This window comes from Eptesicus fuscus, chromosome 10, assembly GCF_027574615.1.
Source record: "Eptesicus fuscus isolate TK198812 chromosome 10, DD_ASM_mEF_20220401, whole genome shotgun sequence".
Lineage (NCBI taxonomy): Eukaryota > Metazoa > Chordata > Mammalia > Chiroptera > Vespertilionidae > Eptesicus > Eptesicus fuscus.
This window is the reverse complement of record NC_072482.1, coordinates 9770014-9778505: the sequence shown is the minus strand read 5'-3', so window position 1 is coordinate 9778505 and position 8492 is coordinate 9770014.

Here is an 8492-nt window from a genome sequence, read left to right as displayed (position 1 = left end):
TCACTTTAGGACAGAATTTCCCAAACTCCTTTGACCAAGGGCACTTAAAAAAGGATAATGTATAGATGGATGCCAACATGTTGCCCAGGAGAGTTAGTGCTTGATTTAGCAACTGATCCATAAACATAAGATGTACAGAACAGATGTTTAGTATATTACAAAATCTAATATTATTGAAACGACATGTTGACACTATAAATATGATGCAGATATGCACCAGGGTCCCTCAATCAAGCGGATGAGTAATACTGAGTAAGGGGATGGTTGGTTGGTAAAGGAGGTCCAAGCATCTATGCAAACACTGGACATCATGTGTTCCTACAGCAGATGAATCTCACGTGGTTTCTTGTGACCGCACAAGATACTAGAATGTTATTTAGAGGTAGATCCCGTTACTTAGAGGTAGATAATTACGTAAGACTTACAACTATACACATGTGTTTCATCATTTAAAAAATTAAAATTTAGAAAGAAACAGTGATCGTGCTTACAGTAGAAGACATTGTTGGTGACCCATTTGCATCTCCTCAGTCCACTCCAGATGCCACAGCAACTCTGACGGACATACCCATGCATGCCAACAGCATCCTGCCTCGGACATCAGCATCTCTCTCTACCCAAGGGCTTTCTCTGAAAGTCAGGGCATTGGCACACTAGCTAGGCTGGATGGGTTGGGGAGGGGACTATTTACACCCTCAGGAGTACCCCCCAAATAATGCAAAGCAAGAGCTTCTGGATAAATACTCCAGCTTCCCCACCCCTCACTGGTCAGGGGAACAAGACTAAATTGTGTTATACACGATCTTTCAGTAGGTCCTCAGTGGGATCGTGCCTTAGTTTCCCACCATGATAACCCTCCCAATAGATGCACTTGCCATTGGCTTTCCTTCCTTCCCTGTCTTAAGATATCACCTCCCAGATACACTGCTTACATTCAAATGTGTCTGTGTGTGGGAAATGCATTCTAAGACAATGATGATTCTTCTCACACCCAGGGGCTTCATTTCATCAATTCAACAAATTTATTACCTTGCTTTAAATCCATATTTATCAAGCCCTTTCTACATACACAGTATCTGAGAATCTGATGGTAAGTAGAGTCTGTTGTAGCTAATGATGACAAAGTGATGTAAGTATACATGGGGGGTGTGCAGGGTGCTAAGAGCCAGAGTAGCTCGAGCTCTGTGTGTGCTTTGAGAGGATCAGGGAGGTTTCTCAGGAAAGTGATATTTCACCTGGGGCCTGAACAATGAGCCAGGGCTGGGAAAAGAGGCGGGAGGAAAGGGCACCTGGCTGGAGGGTAACAATCATTGGATGAGGCGAGAGTACAGTTGATTGAAGTGCCAAGGACTGCCCGCCCTTGTCAGTCATCTGAGCAAACCTTTTTCACACGGAAACAAAAGAAGGTGAATCACCATTTAATTGGTCATTTGTAAATGGTGTATTCTTTTTAAATTAAAAACAAGTTCATTTCTAGATTCATTAAAGGCCTCCCAGACACCCTAGATGAAACACCCTAACTTAACAATGGGCTACTGGGCTTCTACGCTTATCACCCTGTTTCTATCATCTTCCATTGATACAAATGTTAATGCGCTCTCTTTATCACCCTGGGAAATTTGTAAGCATCTTTTTGTGCCTGAAGAAAGAGGGTTCAGAAATCCAAAAGGGGATGCTGTGTTCGTTTCTAACTTTTTCTCTTTTTTCTCTCCGTCAGTATCTGCTCAGTCTGTAAGTTATCTTTGTTCCCTTGGGTGAGAGAGGAGGAGAAAGTAATTTTCACTATGGAAATATGAACCCCAAATAAAAATGTTAAACTGCGAGGGTTTCATTTTATTGATTTTTTTTTTCTTTTGCAATGAGTTAGGCATTCACTCATTCATTCATGGGGCACGTAGAAATCTGTGGTATGTGTCTAAGACCTTGTTAGTCACTGGGAATACAGAGAGATAAACAGGAAAAATCAAAGCCCTTAGGAAGTCCCTGGCATGATGAGGGGACAGAAACACACAGGCCACTGGCAGGACAACATTAGAGAGGGACAAATAACATGTAGCTGCACAGAGGGTCACTAACTTTGCCTAGAGGAGCTGGGGGTGATGGTTTCTATAGAAGAGGTGATGTCGGAGCTGGATCTGGAATGGTGGGTTGAGTTTTCCTGATACATCAGGTGGGAAGCAGCCCTGGAAACAGAAGGACCAGCAGGAACAAGGCAGGGAGACACCCGAAAGCACGGCCTGTTCGGGAGCTGCAGGAAACCCGTGCCTGGAGTGCAGGGGCAGGGAAGGAGGGGGAGGACACGGTAAGGGCTATGATATTGATGTGAAGATATTGGGGATCAGATTATGAAGGCTCTTTGGAGTCGATTCTGTTTGTAACAGGGAAGGATTAGGGGTGTTCAAACAAGGAGGGACATGAACTGACTTCCGTGGATAACCTGGTAGCAGGTGTAGATGATGGAATAAAGGGGAAGGACAAGATTAGAGGCAAGGAGAGCAGGGAGGAGGTCTTCGCTAGCTCTGGCAAGGAGACGGGGAGCCACTAAGGCAGTGAGTAGTGAGCGGGGACATTGATGGGAAAGAGCCAAAATGCATGTAGGAGGCAAGATCATCAGGACTTGGAGACGGGACCTAGCTCTTAGAGTAAGAGAGAGGAGGAAGCAATGGGCAACACTGAGTTCAAGCCCAGGCAAGTGGCTCCATCGGGATATTTTTCTAGGACGTGCAGACAAGAAGCATCGCTGGAGGTGCAGTTTCAGCAGGTTCCGTGGAGGGTGGGTGACGACAGCCAGAGCGAGAAGTGGATGGGGGAGGAGGAAGTAGAGAACTGGAGGGATGCGCTGCTAAAGAGCTAGATTCAGGATGGGAGCAGCGTGCTCAGATTCCGTGGCAATCATAATGCGTTAGACAAGGGGACTCTGCTGCGTGAGCCATGTACTTCTATGTCATAACCTACGCTATCTGTCGGGAAGCACTTCTTGTAATTCTGAAATCTGCAGGGAAACACATGGAAAGTAACCCCTGGAGGAGGAGACGGGGCAGGGTGGGTAATTCACTTGGAAGAGAGGCTATTTTTAATGCAGCCCATCCCTTTGCTTCATTGGGAAGTTGCTGAGACATGCAGGTTGTTTATAAATATACAGCAGTCATATTTTCCATTCAAAACTGAAGGCCTCACCAGCCTTTCCTCCGTGCCATGGCACTGTCATTTGGGCCCCGTGCTCCGCTCTGTAATCCCCAGGCAGCCCGGGCTGTAATTCCTTGTGGCTGGCCACCAGCTTCCAGCCAGGAATGGCTTTGATGTTGCTGTCAGGGGAGCCCCAGGAGGGCTGCAGGAAGAGAGTCAGACGGAGGGAGGAAGGCGGCCTCTGCCTCTCAGCCGGGAAGGGATGGACCGAAGGAGAGCGGGCCCAGTAGGGTGTTGGGAGTCTGCAGCCACCGTCTGCTAGGAAAAGGGGAGGGGGTGCAAGCTTACCAAGCCCAGCCATCCCCACTGAGAGCCCATAAACCCAAGTGCTAGTAAAGTTTTATGAATTCCCCTCTGCTCCGTGTGCCGAGATGGTTACGTTAATGAAATTATGCTTTAAATTAGCCGAACATATTCTCCAAGGAAAATTCTTCACTGAAATTACATATTACAGGTTCCGTGGTGCCCTGGCTCCGCAATCTAACAGCATGTTGTTATCATTTAGCATTTAATGAGCACCAGAAAGTGTGCTGTGTGCTCTCCGCTTGATTTAGAAACAATGGAATAAGTGCAAGGGGTTCCCTCAGGGACTGACCACTCATAAGACTCATGGACGGGGCCTCAGACGAGAAAGGGATCTCGACAAAAGGCAGCCACCACAGAAAATCTAACCTTCCTTCCTCATCTCTTCATTTCTTTCCATACATTCCTCAACTGGGGACACTCGGCACCCATGCCTGATCCCCTAGCCCAGCGGTCGGCAAACTGTGGCTCGAGAGCCACATGCGGCTCTTTGGCCCCTTGAGTGTGGCTCTTCCACAAAATACCATGTGCGGGCGCGCACGTACAGTGCGATTGAAACTTTGTGGCCCATGCGCAGAAGTCGGTTTTCGGCTCTCAAAAGAAATTTCAATCGTTGTACTGTTGATATTTGGCTCTGTTGACTAATGAGTTTGCCGACCACTGCCCTAGCCATATCCCCAAACACGGGACCCTATTGTGGGCGAGAACATTTTTCGTGCATGTGCAGGGACAATTCACACCAGCTGACTTTTGTCCTGTTCCTGTTGTCATTTACCAAGAAGCAGCAGCATTCTGGTTCCTGGGCCTGCTTCTCAGAGTCAGTCAGTGGCAGAAGACCCCAAATCAAATGTTTCCCATCCTGTCCCTAAGGGCCCACCACGCCCGTCTAAACACACTTGCCCACCTGACAGGGGGAGAGGGGTGTCGTGCTGCGGCAATGAAAGAGTTTTAGAACAAATGATCATAAATGCCCCAAAGCCACAGGTCAAGTAGGGGGAGGGGAAGCTTCCTGCAATTCGTTAATTGTATGTATATATTTTATAATATCAAAATCACCAGCCCGTGAAATTGTAACTGGCCCCGCGTCAGACTTACAACGAAAAATGATGCCTTTTATAGCTGTGGTTCTAACGGCTAAAGAGATAGTTGAGCACCAGCACTGGAGTTTCCATTTTTCTTTAAAAACATACAAACAGAAACCAGTTAACTGGCCCCGAGACTAATTCATTTCAGGCACCGCTTAATTCCTCTCAGCTCCGAGGCCTACCAGGCCTGGCTCATTTGCCGGCTGCAATTATATGTTGTTTTGGCAAAGATCAGGCCTCAAGAAGTGTTTTTGAATAATCGAAAGGCATCTTAATTCCCACGTGCAAGCAAGTAGATAAGGTGCAGATATGAACACGGAATGTACCCCGCTGTGGAAAAGAGTTGGAGATTTCATCTCCAAACTTACTTACACCCATCAGGGCCACCTGTGAGAGATTGAGGTCAACCTGTCAGAGGCACTGGGCCTGGGAATTCCTGAAGTCGCTTATGCCAGGAACCGAAAGAGAGGTTGTGAACATCAGAGGGTGGGGGGTTGGGGGGGCACATGTGCTTTATTGAGATAATCTTGTGCTTTAACCATTTGGAAGAGAATGTTTTCAGTGAGGGGCAAATGGTCTCCAGGTCACAGTGACAACCCCCTATTGTCATATACCTGCCTGCTGGCCACACTGGCCCAGGAGATACTTCATTTTGCAATCCCTGGTATGTCTTAAGCACATGCACGCCATAGTTTCTGCCCCTGAGGAGGTGTTCACAATCGAAGGGATCCCGGTGCAGAGGTCTGAACCCTTTGGCTCTGAAGCATTTTCTGTTCTCCGGTCTCCACGGTAACGTTTTTCCATGCCTGTGCCACACAATCTCCATGGCAGCTCCCTAAGGTAGCTGTTGTTATCGTCCATCCCCATTTCTTGGATGAGACAACTGAGACGAAGCATACATTCCTTGCTCAACGTCATGCCTTTAGGTGTGACAGAAGCAAGATCTGAACCCATAAAGCTTTCTTATCAATGCATTTGATCATGGGACCTGGAGCTTACGTGGGAGGTGTGACGTTCCCACATCCTGGACCCATAGTGTCCTTCCTGACTTCACAGCACTCCTGACGGCAAAGGCCACTAGCCTGCAGCCTGGACCTCAGGATTCAGCGCTTAAAGTGATCCTCTGCTGCCCAGCCGGCTTGGCTCAGTGGTTGGGCATCGACTTATGAACCGGGATGTCATGGTTCGATTCCCCGTTAGGCATATGCCCGGGTTGCAGGCTTGATCTCCAGTGTGGACCATTCTCCAGTGCAGGGTGTGCAGGAGACAGCCAGTCAATGATTCTCTCTCATTATTGATGTTCCCATCTCTCTCTCCCTCTCCCTTCCTCTCTGAAAATATATATATATATATATATATATATATATATATATATATACACACACACACACACACACACACACACACACTGAGTGGCCAGATTATTATGATCTCTGAATGCATAATAATCTGGCCACTCAGTAAATATATATATATATATGTATGTGTATATATATATATATATACTGCATGAATTCGTGGGGTCCAGCCAGCCTGGCCAGGGGAGGGGACATGGGCAGTTGGCTGCCTGCCTGCTGGTCGAATTCCTGGTCGAGGGGACAATTTGCATATTAGCCTTTTATTATATAGGATATACATTGAGTGGCCAGATTATTATGCGTTCAGAGATCATAATAATCTGGACACTCAGTGTGTGTGTGTGTGTGTGTGTGTGTGTGTGTGTGTGTAGTGATCTGTGAATTTTCTGGCTTATTTTCACTCAGCATAATACCCTCCAGTTTCATCAGTGTCATCTTGAATTGCAGAATTCCCCCTTTATAATGGGAATTATATTCCATTCTGTGTATACAAACACTCATGTTGTCTCACTTCTGAAGAAACCGGGATCAATATGGTGGAGAGATGCCTGCACTCCCATGTCCATTGCAGCCGTAGTCACAGCAGCCAAGGTGAGGCCGTGACCCAGCTATGCAATCCTGAGTCTTTCCTTCCTCACCACCCAGCAGCAAGTGAAAAAGCCTCCAAGTCCATTCCACAAACATCTGGCCCTCCTTCTCTCAGTCTCTGCTCTGCCATACCTGTTCATACCTCATCCTCTTTTTTCACACTTTTGATACTAGTACAATGTATATACAGTATAATTCCCCCCTTTTAGTATATCAATAGTTCTATGAGTTTTGACGAATGTATCTAGTCATGTAACCATAATTACAATTGTTAACGTTAAAAAACAAACAAACAAAAAAAACATTGAAACCTGTAAAGAATTTTTGTGAGTTTATTTGAGCCAAACTGTCGACATATGCTGGGAAGCAGAACCTCAACGAATTGAGATAATGCTCCGGAGAATGGCGGGTTACATCTGTATTTACACATTGCAATCAAAGGAGGGACATAGGTGGGTTACATGAAATTCATTGGTGATAGATTAAGGAGGTGGGATAAAGCAAAGCAGAAGAAACCCCTGGATTGGATGAAAAGTAAAATGATGGACACATACTTAGGTGGGTGCAGGAACAATTAACATGATAATAAAGGAATTTGTGGTCTCTGTCCTGGCGCCCTCCACATTTGGTTGTGCCCCAGGGGATCCAGAAAAAGGGAAGTTACAAGTTACCCAGACATTTCAAGGGTGTGTTATCATAGATGCAAAAAGACAGATAGGCTCAGTTAAAATAAAGGTTGACCTTGTCAGTGAAGATATCGGCCTAGGATGTAACTGCCCACCATACTGCGTTTAGTTAAAGTTTAATTTCAGACCATCCTTTGTGGTTACTTTAGGTCTCTGAGTTTGCAAGACTGTCATGCAGGCCTCCCCCTGAGCTTGTCAGGTCAGCATGTGGCCCCTTTCATCCACACAATCAAAATATGAAACAGCTCCATCACTCCTCAAAAAAACAAAACAAAAAAACCCCTCTGCCATGGCCATTTGCAGTCAACATCTTTCCATACCCCTCACCCCTGGCAACCGCTGATTTGTTTTCTTGCCCTATAGTTTTGTCTTTTCTAGAATGTCATACAAATGGAATTATACTATGTGTAAATTTCACTTAGCATGATAAATTTGACATTCAACTATGTTGTTACAGGCATTAACAGTCCATTCCTTCTCATTGTGTGGACATACCAGTTTGTTTATCCATTCACCCACTGAAGAGCATTTACTTTGCTTCCAGTTTGGGGCAATTGTGAATAAAACCACAATAGTCACTGTTTACATTTCTTTTAACTTGGGTAAGCACCTAAGAGTAGGGATGCGGGGTCTAATAGTAAGTATATATGTGATTCTCCATGTCAGAAACTATGAAACTTTTTCAAAGTGACTGGTCCATCTTGCCATCTCTCCAGGCTTATCTGAGAGTTCTAGATGCTGGCATCCATACTCGCTGTTGGTATTACCAGTTTTCTTTCCTTATTTGTAGCTGTTCTAAGAGGGGTATTGATTGTAGTGTCTTACTGTGGTTTTAATTTGCATTTAATTAATGGTTCGTTACATTAAATATCTTTTCCCGTGCTTATTTGCCATCCATATTTTGGGAATTATCTGTTCAAATCCTTGCTCACCTTCTTTTTTTTTTTTTTTAATTACTTGGGTAGTTTGCTTTCCTATTTATTATTGAGTTTTAAGAGTTTTTAGGTATTCTGGATGCGAGCTCTTTATCAGATAGGTGTTTTGCCAAAATGTTCTCCCAGTTTGTGGCTGGTCTTTTCATTCTCTAAGAGTTTCTTTTTAAAAAAACATTTTCTTTTGAGATAATTATAGACTCACATGCAGTGTTAAGAAATAATACAGAGAGATCTTACCTCCACCTTCCCCAGGTCCCCCAATGGCATCATCTGGCCTAACTACAGTACAAGGTCACAGCCAGGGAGTGGACATGGATGCCATTCATCCATCTTATTCAACCTTATTCACGT